The sequence below is a fragment of the Micromys minutus genome (genome assembly GCF_963924665.1).
Source record: "Micromys minutus genome assembly, chromosome: 30".
Taxonomy (NCBI): domain Eukaryota; kingdom Metazoa; phylum Chordata; class Mammalia; order Rodentia; family Muridae; genus Micromys; species Micromys minutus.
This window is the reverse complement of record NC_137965.1, coordinates 16,044,014-16,058,330: the sequence shown is the minus strand read 5'-3', so window position 1 is coordinate 16,058,330 and position 14,317 is coordinate 16,044,014. Positions and strand designations below refer to the sequence as shown.

The window sequence follows — 14,317 nt, the reverse complement described above, 5'->3', positions numbered from 1 at the left end:
AATAGGAAATGTAAGTACTCAAGAAAGCCCTGCTACGGTCCTTGGGAGATAACTTTAACCCATGTTGCAATCCATATTCAAAAGGACCTTGGCATCCAAAGATCTCTGGGTCTTCCAGGAAATCACAGAAGAGTGGCTGTTCGAATTTGGAAACTGTCAGTCATCCAGGGAAAAAGACAGGGGTTCGAAGTGGGGGAGGAGCTTGAAAGATGAATGCATCTTTGTATAGATCCCAGTGCAGACTGTGGGGGCGCCAGGCAAAGGTAAGTTGCGACTTCGGTACCCAACACGGCAAAAGAAAGGACTTGCAGCCAAAATGAGTTTCAGCTTTTATTATGAATGTCCAGAGTGAGATCATACTGTTGGAGGTTAGAGTTCTCATTGATTACATTCCAAGGGACCACAGATAAAGAATTCCAAGCACTTTAATTTTTTTTTTTCGTTTGACAAAACAGGCAAAAGAATGATTAAAAATATTCTTTTGGGGGTATAAATGGTGCTCACATTTGAATTTTTGAGTCGCCCCCCCTCCCCCTGGTATCGTGTGAACACTGGTGGTGTGAAAGACAGAAATCAGGTCTGGCGTTCTGAAGCCGACTGTCACCGTCTCTGCCTCAGCTCATCAAGTGCGGGAAACTACCGTGCAGTAGGCCCGGTTATCAGTGTCCCTTCCTGTCCCACAGGGCTCTCACCTCGGCCAGAGCGCCTGATGCTTGCATGACAGGACAAGAGGGCCGGAGCAAAGGGTCCAGGGTGGTGTGCTGAACCCTGGGTTTTTCCTCAAAGATGCATCAAAATGATTTTAAAAAAACAAAACAAAACAAAACAAAACAAAAAAAAAAACCCCAAAACAAAACTCTGAACAACTTCCAGAGTTCTTGAGTGTTCAAGGAAATAATAGCAGTGGATGGTGGCCAGGCCAGGGTTTTGTACATGGCTTTACACGTGTAAGCTACTGTGTTCGAGAAGAAAGAAAAAGAAAAATCGCTGGTGTAGCAGCTTCTGGCCGGCTGCAAGACTCTCCGGGGGAGGGACTCCTCGCCCTCCGTCCTTCCCATCATGCACCGGGCGATGCTACTGATGGAGTCGGTCGCCAGTGATTCCTCAACTAGTTGTGGGCAGTGGGAGCGCGTATCTCTTACGGATGTAATACTGTTCGTCTGAGTGGATCCTCAAAAAGAACAACTATGAACTAGAAACTCATAGAGTTTGTGTCTAGAATTTATAAAATTAAACCTGCTCCGACAGGTAATAGAGGGAGGCATGCGTGTGACCTCGGCATTCAATCGGAAACCGCGCCTGAGAGCACAGAGCCTTCTCAACAGGCACCGGCGGGGCTCCTTTTTATGCTTCCGGTGTGACGCTCATTAGAACTTTGAAGCACGTCTGTCTCACTTATTTCTACAAGGCCTGGGACACTGGAAGCTGCCAGGACTTCATTCCTCATTTTGCCTGTTGACAAAAGGAACAATAACGTCATCACTGGTAAATGGAGTAACTTTCCTGTTTTATTTTATCTTTTATTTTATTTATTCCCCTGAGAAGAGATGGTGTCAACACCAACGCAAATGCTTTGATGCCTGGTGACTTTCTGTGCCCAGAACTGCTATGTTTTCTTCCGGTAGAGCAGAAATAGGAGACAGGACCTTCCTCCCCCAAAAGAACCCAGCAGATCTAGGCTCCAAGTACACCTCCACCAAGGACTAATCCGGTCCCTGCCATTACTGTACCCTAATTCCTTCACAAACGCACCGAAAGCATATTGACCTAAAGCATTTGCCTAACGTGGCTATCCAAGGCTAACTTCTAATGTGTCCACATATTCCTGTCTTCTGAGATCCGTACAGTGCACAACCAGGTCTGGACACGTCCACCTTTGCCAATGGAGAGGCTTACAACTGAACCCACGGGTGCTAGCTTTGATCTGCATCGAGAGTCAGCTTAGTTCAGAGAGGCCTCGACATATATGCTAGCTTAAGGAAATCAAGACTTCACAGATGATATAGTACGGTTGAGCTAGATGAGTGAAAATTCTGGACTTCTCCCATCCATCTTCATAGCTTTTGCTCTGACCTTCCCCCCCCCCAAAAAAAAAAAATCAAGGAAAATGAAAATTAAATAAAAATGCAAGGAACAGCGAGAGGCATGGAGATGGTGGGCCAGCAGCATTTATGGCACAGTGCTTGCTTTCTGAAGCCAGCTCCCATGTACAAGCTTGCTGGCTCTTACAACAGGGAACCCAGCTTCCTCTACAGGCAGCCAAGTAGGGATTGCGCTGGAGGCTGGCTCAGCATAAGGCAAACTGAGCCCTCGACTGGGGTGGCAACCAAGCATTCTCCTTTCTAGGTCAGTTTTCTCTCCGGAGCACTGAATACTGGCGGAATTGCTACTCAGTGCCCATCTCTTCTGCATACATCTGCCGACAGTGTTAGCAATAGTAGATTACAGGCTTTACAGAGAATGCTCAGAAAGACACGTCTCCACAAAGAAAGGATGCCAGACACATCTTGCCCAGCATCCCACAGAGGAAGGCCGGGCCACAGCACCAAGCTATGATTGCTTTAATCACACAGCCTTGGAGTCCTCTATCTTGCGCCCCATCTGTGTGTGCCGTGGAACTGCCACACAACATCTCGGCAGCCCTGTGGGTTATCAAATCCAACAGAAGCTGCTGTGCCTAAAACCTGTCCACGAAAAAGGAAACTCTCCTGGGTGTGTTGACGAGTATCTGTGATCCCAGCATCCAGAAGGATGAGGCAGGAGGTCTGAGAGTTTGAGGTGAGTCTGGGCTACAAGTCACACTGTCCCTAGCAAACAAACAAACAAACAAACAAAAAAAAAAAAAAAAAAAAAAAAAAAAACCAGACTGTTCAAACCAGGAAACTCTGGCTGCTTCAGAAAATCACGGCTGTGAGGATTCAACCCATCAATGTCTTCCTGCTATATTAATAGCTTGGCTCATGATGAGACTGTGTGAAGAAATTAATTCTCGCACGATCAGGGGGTTCTCTTCATGTTACCAGGGTGGCTCATGACTCATCAGGACATCACCTGTAATTTCACAGTAAATGAAGACCGGGGACCAGAACCGGGGAACACAGATACAAAGGGCATGGCCTTTTCTTTGAAATAAGATCTGAGAAGGGGCGGGCTTGGGGGTGCTGGTGATCCCCGGGTGACAGTGTTCTAGAACTGGTTTTCCACCATTGCTAATGTGTTTGCCTGTGTCTACTGGGGCAAGCGCAGCTACTGTCCTTCTGCCATAAAGGCGAGCGGAGAGGAATGTGTGCTTCATAATCCGATGCACCCTGATGGGGAAGGGATGCCGAGGAGTCCCCAGGACCTAGCTGGGGAGACCTGGAGGGACATGCACTCAGGAACCCCTCCAAGCAAGAGGAAACACCTAGACAGTGGTAGGGACTGGATCGCCAGCTATGCATGCCTGGCTCCTTAATTCTGTGCCTTTCCTATCAAAGTCCATCCCTCTGGCCACACATGGAAGTGACGCGGCCCCCGGATGCCGTGATTCATGGGGTGCTGAGGGCCACGAGGCTCAGCTGCTTCCATACTCACGGTACCCTCCATTACTACACACAAGCAGCGGTGGGGACAGTGGCTAGGTGGCCAGGTCCCAGGTCAAAGGTACCAGGCAGAAGAGGAAGACAGAGGTAGAACCTGGGACATGAGTCTGAGGGGACCAGCAGCAAGGAGAAACAGAAGTGTTTCACGCACGTATTATTGGGAGGATCCTGTGGTCTGGTTGGTTTTTCCATCTTAACTAATGGCCCTTATTGGCAGGCTGTAACTGCATATAACCTTGGGGTGATTTCTAAGTTATAGCCATGAAGAGAGAGGGCCGGGTGTACTGGCTGATTATGTGTGTCCACTTGACAAAAGGTGGAGTTACCACAGAGAAAGGAGCCTCAGCTGAGGAAATGCCTCCATGAGATCCAGCTGTAAGGCTTTTTCTCAACAAGTGATCAAGGGGGGAGGGCCCAGCTCATTGTGGGTGGAGCCATCCCTGGCCCCACCCATTGTGGGCGGTGCCATCCCTGGGCTGGTAGACCTGGGTTCTATAAGAAAGCAGGCTGAGCAAGCCAGGGGAAGCAAGCCAGTAAGTGTCATCCCTCCATGGCCTCTGCATCAGCTCCTGCCTCCAAGTTCCTGCCCTGTGTAAGTTCCTATCCTGACTTCCTTTGGTGATGAACAGCAATGTGGAAGTGTAAGCTGAATAAACCCTTTCCTCCCCTTGCTTCTTGGTCATGATGCTTTGTGCAGGAATAGAGACCCTGTGACTAAGACACATGGGAATCATATGAGGAGACAAAGCATACCTTTGACCTCTTTGTAACTCATCCCCTCCCAGTGCATACATCCGTCACCAGAGCTGCCGCTAGCCAGCAAAGGTTTGGACCAGAAACCCATTCTGTCTATATCCTTTGCTTTACACCAAAGATGAAGACATGTAATTAAGGATCCAGGAGGAAAGCAAAAGGATATCACAGAAGTTTGCTCCAGCACACAAGATCCCGGATTAACAACCAGAGGACCACCACGTAAGAGGGTGATGTATGTGCACTTGGTATGGATGTGTTGTTTCCCAGAAGATGCTCAGACCGGGGCCCAGCCAGCCTGTCCTGACACATGGGAAGGAAAGTGCCAAGAGTTATTCACAGATGCCAGTTCCCCATCTGCCCCAGCCAGCTGATGTGTTCCGTCAGCCCATATGGGCTCACGATGGCTGGCGCTGAATCGGGATTGCCAGTCCCTGCAGATGTGTTCTGGCGATTTTCTCTGCTTTATTGTTCGATAGTTAAAAACCTATTTTGGAATGCTTGGAGCTTCATCCCACTAGACTGGAATAATAAGAAGCCTTCCTTATCTTTCCAAATACAATATCAAAGGCAACCACTGCCTAGTGAGGACGTTCATTCTATGCCAGGGAAGCACCCAGGGCTCCTCTGTTTAACTGAGGTCACACTGCCTGCCTGACACCTACATGTGTACTGAACGCACAGTTACTCAAGATCAGTCACTGAGCCCAAAGCAGCCACTTAAATCTACACCAGAAGTCAAATCAGCATGGACCTCAGGAATCACACTAGGTCTTGGGGTTCAATGGACACTCAATGACCAATGCTGGTGAGGTAGCACTAGTCATCCAGGAAGATGACTACCTGCTATTGCTTGAAACTGTGGCCTTCATCCCATAGGCAGCAGAGTCACCCTGTGTGCTGGGGCAAAGTCGGGAGCTGAAGCTAAGCATTCATACACGTGACTTACAGAAGCTTGAGATAGCTTTTCTCCAGACTCGGGTTAAAAAGCTCACATTTGCCTCCAATACCTCCCCCCCACCCTTGGCACTGGGGATTGAACCCAGAACTTTGCACATTGACAGTAGATGAAAATCATTGCACGGGGGGGGGGGGGTTGCATGGCAGGACCCTCTTTTCCAAGCATGGGTCCAAATAATCATTTAAGTGGAATGCAGCCTTCTACACCAAGCTAGGGTGAAGACAGTCGATATTTCTTCAGACGAATGAACTGATTGGTTAAAAGACTCTAACAATGGGTACTCTGGGAAGCAAGGCAACAATGAAGTCTTCAGAAGCAAACTCCCATCTGCTTCCTCAGCCGCCACCACAGCCAGGCTACAGAGCCAACGCGGCCGATGACGGGCGCGGACCGTACTGCTTTTTAATGGCCGCAGAAACGAATTTGCAAGCCGAATTAGTGAGAAGTCCGGGAAGGGATAAGCTACTCAGTTTCCTTAGATGACCAGGGGAAAAGTGACCCTGGGGACAGTCACGACCAGAACAGCCACCACAGCTCTATGGAACGCCATCTCTGGAAACCAGGCTGCCTCTACCTCCTATAGGTTCACCTGCATACTGGTTCTCTTTTCTGCATGAATGTACTTTCTCTCCTTACTCAAAAGCATTTAAAAGAGTGAACAGGCTGTTTTCGAAGTACCAGTAGGAAGGCAGGTGAGTGAAAATTTTCGAGGAAAAAAATTCTTCCAGCATCTGCCTTTGCATTTAGAGAGGCCAACTAATAAATGCTTCCCTGACTGCAGGGTGGATCTCATCTTTGCGCTCACAGCGTTACTGACAGGAGCTAGGGTCCACATCTTAGAGTGGGCACAGCGCAGAGCTAGCAAATCCAACAGTCAGGATCATAGCTACTTAAAAACACGAAGCAGGAAGGACTCCCCAGAGGCATCAGCCATCTATGATACCCTTCACAGCTACAGAGTCTGTGCTTTGTCAGTGTAACCCCGATGCCAGCGGAATCTGGCACAAGGCTGGTTTTGAAAATAGCGTAACAAGGCAGGTGAGGTGGCTCAGCAGGTCAAGCTACCTGCCGCCAAGCCTGCCGACCTAAGTTCAATACCAGGGACCCCAGATGGTAGAAGATGTGACCTGGCTCCTGCCTGCAAGCTGTCCTCTACCTCCACTCGATATGGCAGGTGTGCCCTCACACATCACGCATGCAAAATATTAATAAGTAAAACCTTAAAATTAAAAGTAGATTTTGGCACGCTCGCAAAGTACTCTGGACGTGGTCTAGCTGAATGAGTCACTGATGGATCTTCTCTTTCTACAACACGGTGCACTCTCGGGGAATTTGTCCTCAGTAAACTAAAAAGCACGGACTAGAAGGTAAAGTGACTTTTTCCAAAATGGGTAGTTCCCAGAATCAAACTCCTCAGAAGCCTTGGCCAGGATCGGGGATAAGGAAGTGAATGTCTTTGCAGTATTTGTGGGAGTTGATGTGTGCTGCATAGGTCTCCCACGAAGACGTCCCTCTTGTGGAGGTGATGCAGCATAGAACCTTCTAGAACACACATCTCATAAGCTCCCTCCTCCTCCCCCCACCCCGCACCCTCCACAGGCGAGACACCTGCGTTCCACCCAGCTGTCCAGGGTCCTGAACATATCTCAAAAGACTTCAGACTTGTGGGCGGGGCACATCTCGGATACTAGCAGATCTCAAACGGGAAAAGCCACTATATGATAGCGTAGTTCTCCACTAAAATAGACAGGCAAGGGGGAACAAGGAAAGGCTGTGTGGATGGCATAGGTGAGGGCAGTCAAGAGGGCTGACTCAGCCAGCTGCGTGGTGTACCGCCACCCTCCCATCCCGCCGTCAACACTGTCCTCATCTGTGCCTCGGCGTAAATGTCACAGGCAGCAATACATGGTACCCAAGCAGTTTGCAGTAAGAGCCCGGTTTTAAAGCTGGGAGAGATCAGGGTGTCAGATGTGTGCTGAACAGCTGGGGTAGAAGCTCGGCATGCCTAGGCCACAGGATCATCTATACCCTCTTGTTCCACAGCTTCCAGGCTAGAATTCTGAAAGTCTACCGGATTCTGAGCACATCAGAAAGATCAGCATCGGTGGATCTGTTCAAACTGGGATCCCATATAATGCAACCTACTTCCGGGCTACCAGGACCCATGTCAGAAGAGCTGGGCATAGTGGCAGATGCCTGTAATGTCAGAGCTGGGGACATGGTGAGAACATGTGGGTCTCTGGTGCTCCCTGGACAGCCAGCCTGGTGAGTTCTAGGCAAAGACAGCACCCAGTCTTAACAACAAAAAAGGCCAGTGGCCAAAGGAGTGACACCTAGTTGACTTTGGGCTTCCATATTCGGGCATGCACATACTTCTACACCCGCACACGTCCATGTTCACAGAACCCCAGAGATCCACGGGAAGCCTCCGTTTCTTGTGAACTCGAGACATTTTCTCAAATGGACCTGATATTTTTCATTTAAGGTGCATGCTCTATTTTCTTTTGTGTGTGTGACTAGAGATCCCTGTGGGAGTATTAGTCTCAGTGCTGTGTGTGTGTGTGTGTGTGTGTGTGTGTGTGTTGTGTATGTACTTCCTTCCGTAGGGAGAAAGTCACAATGTGTATTGCCTGTTGAAAAGTTTGATCCACCCACAAATGAGATCAAAGTGGTTAGAAAAAATGTCAGCAAATGACTCCTTTTCCTCTTTAGGCTTTCCCTTCCCTTTGGTGGGTTACATGTACACTGAGAAACAGCTATAGCAAGCTCAAGGCTTAGGTTGGAAATACAGCCTTCTGCATCTGAACTGGACTGAGAAGCCGATCCACAGAAGGCTGACACCTTACTCGGCACTGCCATGGGAGAGGGCTATGGGGCAGGCAAAGCTGGATCCTAATTCAGGACAGGGTGGGGTGTTCTTGGCTTAAGTGCCTTAGCTTGGAGACAGGACAGAGGAGAAAAATAAAATTCCAGCAGGTCTCAGGACCACCTGACTGTACACTCTTTGCTAAACAGTTTTATAAGGCCAGAAGGTTAGGTTTTGAGATATAGCCAGCTTACGAATTTACAACGGAATAAAACTCGGTCTTCCTTTATATGTCTTCAAAAGAAACTGTTACTTTCCCCTCTCCAGCCACTTGGCAGCGAACCATCCAACGGCCCTGGGTCTTCTCTGATAAAGAAAACGTTCCCTTTTCTTCTGATGTTCCTTTTAAACATGTACCCCCTTTCCTTAAATAAACGAGGGACTTGTGAGCCTTCATTAAACCTGGTGTTAAGCCAGCAGGGAGGAGGGGCAGAGAGGAGACCTGAACTGTTTTGTGAGCTGGATCCAGACTGCAGCAGGCGCTTGGTTGTGCCCTTTCTCCACACCTCAGGTGGCCATCATCACTGAGCCCCAGTCCAGGAACACGGCCTGTGGATTTCTTGTCTCCACGGTTTATGCTGTTGGTAGCAGGTGGACCTAAACTTCTCTGTGACATTTGGAAAAGGAGTTGCTCATCCCCCAAGGGACTCTCTCAGGGTGATAAGTCACAGATGGGTCTTTAGATTGCAGACTGAGTGGGAGGGAACTATATTTTGCTAGGGTATAGCATGAGCCTAAACCAACAAAGGGCTTCTTGGCACCCATGAATAAGTGCTGGTCTGAACTGCCAGAGAGGCTCAACCAAGGAAATCAGCTCAAGTGTTTCTCGTCTCCCCCCACCGCCCCCCCAAAAAAGTGTCAAAACTTTTGGAATGGTGACAAGCTAGATTTAATCCCAGTTTACAGAGCTCGCTCTTTGGAATTCTTCCTAGGATGCCTAACAGGGTGGTTTGGGGGATGTGCCCACAATCTGCGTGGTGGTTGGACTCACACAGACACCCATCGGGGACTCAAGGAGTCAGTGTCTGGGATGAGGGAGCGATGACTCCGGAGAGAAGTGCTCCATCCCTAGCAGCAACAGACAGAGCCACGGAGGTCACCGGGACGGGAAGAGCAAGTCGCCTGCCAATGCTTGGTTTGTATTGTACCTAACAAGACACCTCTTTAAGGACCACATCTATAGACAGTGGGTGCTTGTGTGGGCCAAAGGAAGCAAACGAACAGTATGTCTACTGGCTTGTTTCTTACTCCAAGGACAGACAGGAGAGCTGAGACAAGAATTCAGCTTTGGCTGCATGTTGTGTCTTTTTTAAAAAAAATATAATCAAATCCTCACCCCTCTTTCAATGTAATAATTTAGTAGTCCCTGTGGGATATTTTCTATTTCTGGCTTATTCCAACTGTGCTTCGGGCAATTGTTTATAATTAAGAAACAACAGGCAATCCAGCAGTGACCGTCACCTGTGGAGACACCTGCTCGCTGCTCACTGACACGGCTGTTTTCAATGAGCTTTCACTAGGGCTAAGCGGCCCTGAGAGAGAATTCATTCTGCCCTTACCTCGTTACACTGTACCTGCTACGGTACCGATGCTCTCAACGAACACACATCACAGTGTTTCCCCTGTAGCAGGGCAGCTTTGACTCAGCCAACTCTCTTTAGAAAGGTCTCCTTTGGATTTTTTTCCCCTCCTCCCAATAAAACATCCCATATTTTAGGTAAAAAGAAATCCCCTCGCCCACTCCATCCTCTTTTTCTCTATTTTAGATTCTGGGCTATTCGTGTCTGACCTCAGGATGAATCTGCCCTTCCAGTTAGCCCATAGCTGGGAGGGGCCTCGAGCCATTTGTTGAGTTCAGCTACAACAATAAAGTCTAAACTTAAGCTGCCCATCTATTTCACACGGTAACTCCGAAAGGACTCCCTAGCAGTCCTGCTCATACTGGGTGTGCTTTCTTGACTGCAGGGAAGGAGGACCTAAGAGGTGCAGCCTCTGAGAGGGGCTCTGGATGGCACCTGGCTCCAATCAGCAGTGCGATATGCCAGGGACACGGCTGATGAAAAGCTTCCTTTTAAGAACACTGCAGAGAGGGCTGGAGAGATGGCTCAGAGGTCCTGAGTTCAATTCCCAGCAACCACATGGTGGCTCACAACCATCCGTAATGAGATCTGGTGCCCTCTTGTTTGTCTGAAGACAGCTACGGTGTACCCATTATATATGCGTGTACACACACACACACACACACACACACACACACACACACACACACACCAAATAAATAAAGTCTTAAAAACAAAAAGAATGCTATAGAGAACGCTCAAACCCCTAACATAAGTCCAGTCACCATATACCAGGGGATGTGATGCCGTCAAATTCACCAACTAGAAATTCATGGTTAATTGATGTTAGCATAAGTTTATCCCAAATATTGTATGGGATATACTTATGCTAAAAATTATTTCTTGCTTAAGCTTACAGTTCACTGGATAGCCTAGGTTTTTCTCTCCCCCCTCCACTCAGGGGTGGGTACCCCAAGGACACTGAGGTGACGTCACGGGGTTCATTCATTTACATGGTACGCTGACCCCTGCAGAAATGGAGGTGGCTCCAGGGTGTTTATCTTTTGTTACTGACCCTTCTTTCCTCCGTACACAATCACTGTGAGCTCATGACTGATGTAGGGAGGAAGACGGACACCAGGCAGGACTGAAGGGCTGAGAAAGGGAGGCGGTGCTTTAGAGAATGTGGGCTCTAGGAGAGGCCCCTCCTCTCCCACAGCGACTCCATCTTTAGGTAAGGACAGGGCACATGCTGACCAGTGCAGCTTGTCTCACAGGAACAACAGGTGTCTGGGAATATGTTGGGAACCAAGTTCCCATGGTTCCCGAAGCTTCCTCCAACCCCCGTTCAAAGGGACAAGAACAAATGTGGTCACCGGTCCTGGACATATAGGTACCAGCCAATGAACGCCAGGAACTTCGGCTGCATTTGGCTTGCACCCAAAGGCCGATGGAAGGGCTTTTATGTTTATAATAAACAACTTAAAACTTAAAAACTTAAGTAGAACAGTTGCCTATCCTAACTGCTGACTCGAAAACAAGCAAAACTAGGGAACAAATCCCAGTTGATTCTGCCAAATTCAGCACATTTTACTTCCTCTGTGGCCAGTAGAGACGTGCAAATCAGGCCTCCTAGCCCCAGCTAGCAACCTCTCTTTCATACCCATCAAGTCCCTCCCTGTGGGGTTGCTACACTGCATCTAATCCACACCAGCAGTGCTGAACCTGACCAGCAGGAACACAGAGCTCTCTCCCCCACTGCACATCGCCCTTGGTTTAATTTACAGCCCGATACCCACTTTGCCTCTCAAATAAATGATAAACAAAGTCACACAGGACAGATCTGAGATCAGAACTCCACTTGCGCCTTCAGGATTTCCTGAGGGTATGAGGTGGAAGGGAGAGATGGTTTGCCTTTGGCCCTATTGCAATGCCTCAGGGCAGCCGGCCTGTAGACGTGTCTCCTTGGACTTGACTTCCTCCCTCTAACCTAGGCAGACCATGGCTTCTAACTACTGCACACTCTAAAGCAATGACGGGGCCAAGCTTCTGCTGAGATAAGGACTGAGGGCTGCCCAAAGTGCCTCTCCCAGTAGTCTGTTATTGAGTAAGTAAAGTGAGCCAGCCTGCCCCCACACCCCCCCTCCCCGCTTTCCCCCACCACTGCTGCAAACTGAGCGACTTTTTCAGTTACTTATTGAGGTTATCCGAGCCTCTTTCTCCTTTATCAGTGAAATGGCCTTGCAAAAGCAGAACCATCTACCTGCAAGGAGTCCGCCCTTAATGACCCAGCAATGGTTCTACTGGGACCATTTCTACACTTGGTGAGTCACCTGCTTATTGCTATATGTCCCTGTCCATGTGTGTGAGTGTGGTTGGAGGCCAGAAGTCGACTTTGGCTGTTGTCACTCCCCGGGTACCGTCTACCTGTGTTTTGAGACGGGCTCTCCTATCTGGCTCACTGACTTGACTAGGCTAGCCCATCAGCACCTCTGGAGATCTGCTCATCTCTGCTTTCCCGGCACTGGTTACAAACATGTGTCAGGGCACTTGGCACTTTTCTCACGGGTTCTAAAGATTGAACTCAAGTCCTTGAACCTGCACAAGAAGCACTTTACTGGTGGAGTCATCTCCCCAACTCTGAAGTAGTTCTTTATCTTGTCTGAGACAGCGACTTACAGCATATCCAAGGCTGGCTTTGAATTTGAGATCCTCCTTCCTCAGCCACCCTCAAGTTGGAAGTACAGATAGATCTGTGTCACCATGCCCACCATACTGATCCCTCAATAAACTCTTTTGGGCATCTCGTTAGAAACGATGACAGATTCGTTGGTTCAGCCTTCTAGAGAGCTTTCCCTCTGCTTGAAGGTCAAACGGTGAAAATCCCCTCCTGTTGGCCTGTTCTGGGTTTGCAGACAGCCCCAGGCTGATCTGGAAGTTGCTGTCATTTTTACAGACCAGAACAGTGCTGAGCATAAAGTCCACCTCAGCATCTTTGCCTCCTTCAGACTCACACTGGAGCCCCCGTGCCTCTGCCCTCCTTTCCTGTGTTCCAACCTACATCAGAACGCCCCTTTGTGCAGATAGCTCACCTCAAGCCTGCTGTCTGCCCAGCTCTCTCTGTGTGACTCTAACACTCATCTTGGACTATGACCTCTCTCCTGCTCATGTCCGATTTAGCTCCTAAAGAACGGTGTGATAGCTTGACCTTCCTCTTTCTTGCCATTATGAGTCACAGCTCGTTACTAACAGGGTTATTCTATTGGCCTTATCACCAGTGACTCTGCCTCTCTCTAGAAAAACTCTGCCCGCTACATTTATCTCTGAGCCCAGAAACACTACCAGGAGGAGGGCAAAGCCAGACACAGCGTCATAGCGACAAGCTACGACTTACTCCTCCTCCTGCCTTTTCTTCTCAGCATCCTGGACTGCTGACATTTTCCCAGAGACTCAGAGGAAGGGCAGCTGCCAGGAGGCAAAACCAGAAAGAAAGAAAGCCTGGCTCTGGAGACTCCGGCTCCCGAGAGCTCTGTCTGCTCTTCTCACAAATGCCTTCCCAGTAGCTAGTATTGTGTCAGACAAATAGAATCCTGCAGTTTTAGGAAAGAAAACTGTCCAGATTGGGATTTTAGGTGGTTTAACTTTGTCTATATACCCTCACCCTGCCCTCCAATTTCCTACACTGTGCGTTTCTGGGTGGTTTAGAACTAGGATATCAACTCACACACGGCCTCGGGCCAGCTTCTGTAGCCAGGACGAGATGGAGAAAGTCTCTCACAGGTAACAAAAGTGTTGTGAAAAATTACAAATATTTATGAAAAGGAGATGCCTCTTGGTTGAAATTTTGTTAAGCAAACAGGAGAGGGGTACTTAGCAGGGTGAACTGTGCTGGACATGTGCGTTTGGAGGTGTGGGGGCTTTTGTGGACACAGTCTTCATCCCTACTAACAGACCTCCTCACCACCCAGAACACAGAGTCGGTGGTGACTCCCATTTTGGATAAGTCATGGGTTTTGAATGGACTGGCCAATGTGTCCCAGATTGAGACCAGAAAGGCCCCGCCTATTCAGCTCCTCCTGGGAGCAATTATGCTGAATTCTTATAGAACTGTGTGGAGACCTGGGCTCCTGTGCCTAGGGAAATGTGTCACTTAACTAATGTGCGTATTTGGAGAGTTTCCCAAATATAATAACATATACTAGGTATACACGCAGAACAAATGTCACACACGCCCTGGAAATGTGGTTTTAAGGGAACACGGAACATCCACAGGTAGGCTAAGAGTCCCCTTCACACCTACAGTCGCCCAGTAAGTCTGGATAAATATGAAGCTCTGTTTTTAAAACGCTGTATTCGATCCACATGGTTTCTAGATAAACTACCCGGCTGATACAAACAGCTTACTTCTGGTCAAGGTAAGTTTCTCGGAAACCAGACGTGTATTTGGGGTATCACACAAACAGGACCGGTTTGTAAGAGCTGAACAGGGAAGTAGATTTTAAATGAAAATGTCCCACTTAAGAAACTTATAGAGATCAATGGCTTGGCAGCTGGCTGAAAAGATTCCACTTTTTTTTTTTTTTTTAAATCTGGAGAC

At 48.5% G+C, this 14,317-nt stretch overlaps 1 protein-coding gene across 1 annotated transcript in view; it reads right to left on the bottom strand.

Moving 5' to 3' along the window:
* Nucleotides 1–357: 357 nt before the first annotated feature.
* The window catches only part of SCAF8 (SR-related CTD associated factor 8), a 130,551-nt gene continuing 116,591 nt past the window's right edge, over nt 358–14,317 (bottom strand). Inside the window, exon 21 of the mRNA XM_080941672.1 lies at nt 358–1,452. The gene's annotated coding sequence lies outside the window, so the exon portion shown is untranslated. The remainder of the gene's footprint in view (nt 1,453–14,317) is intronic.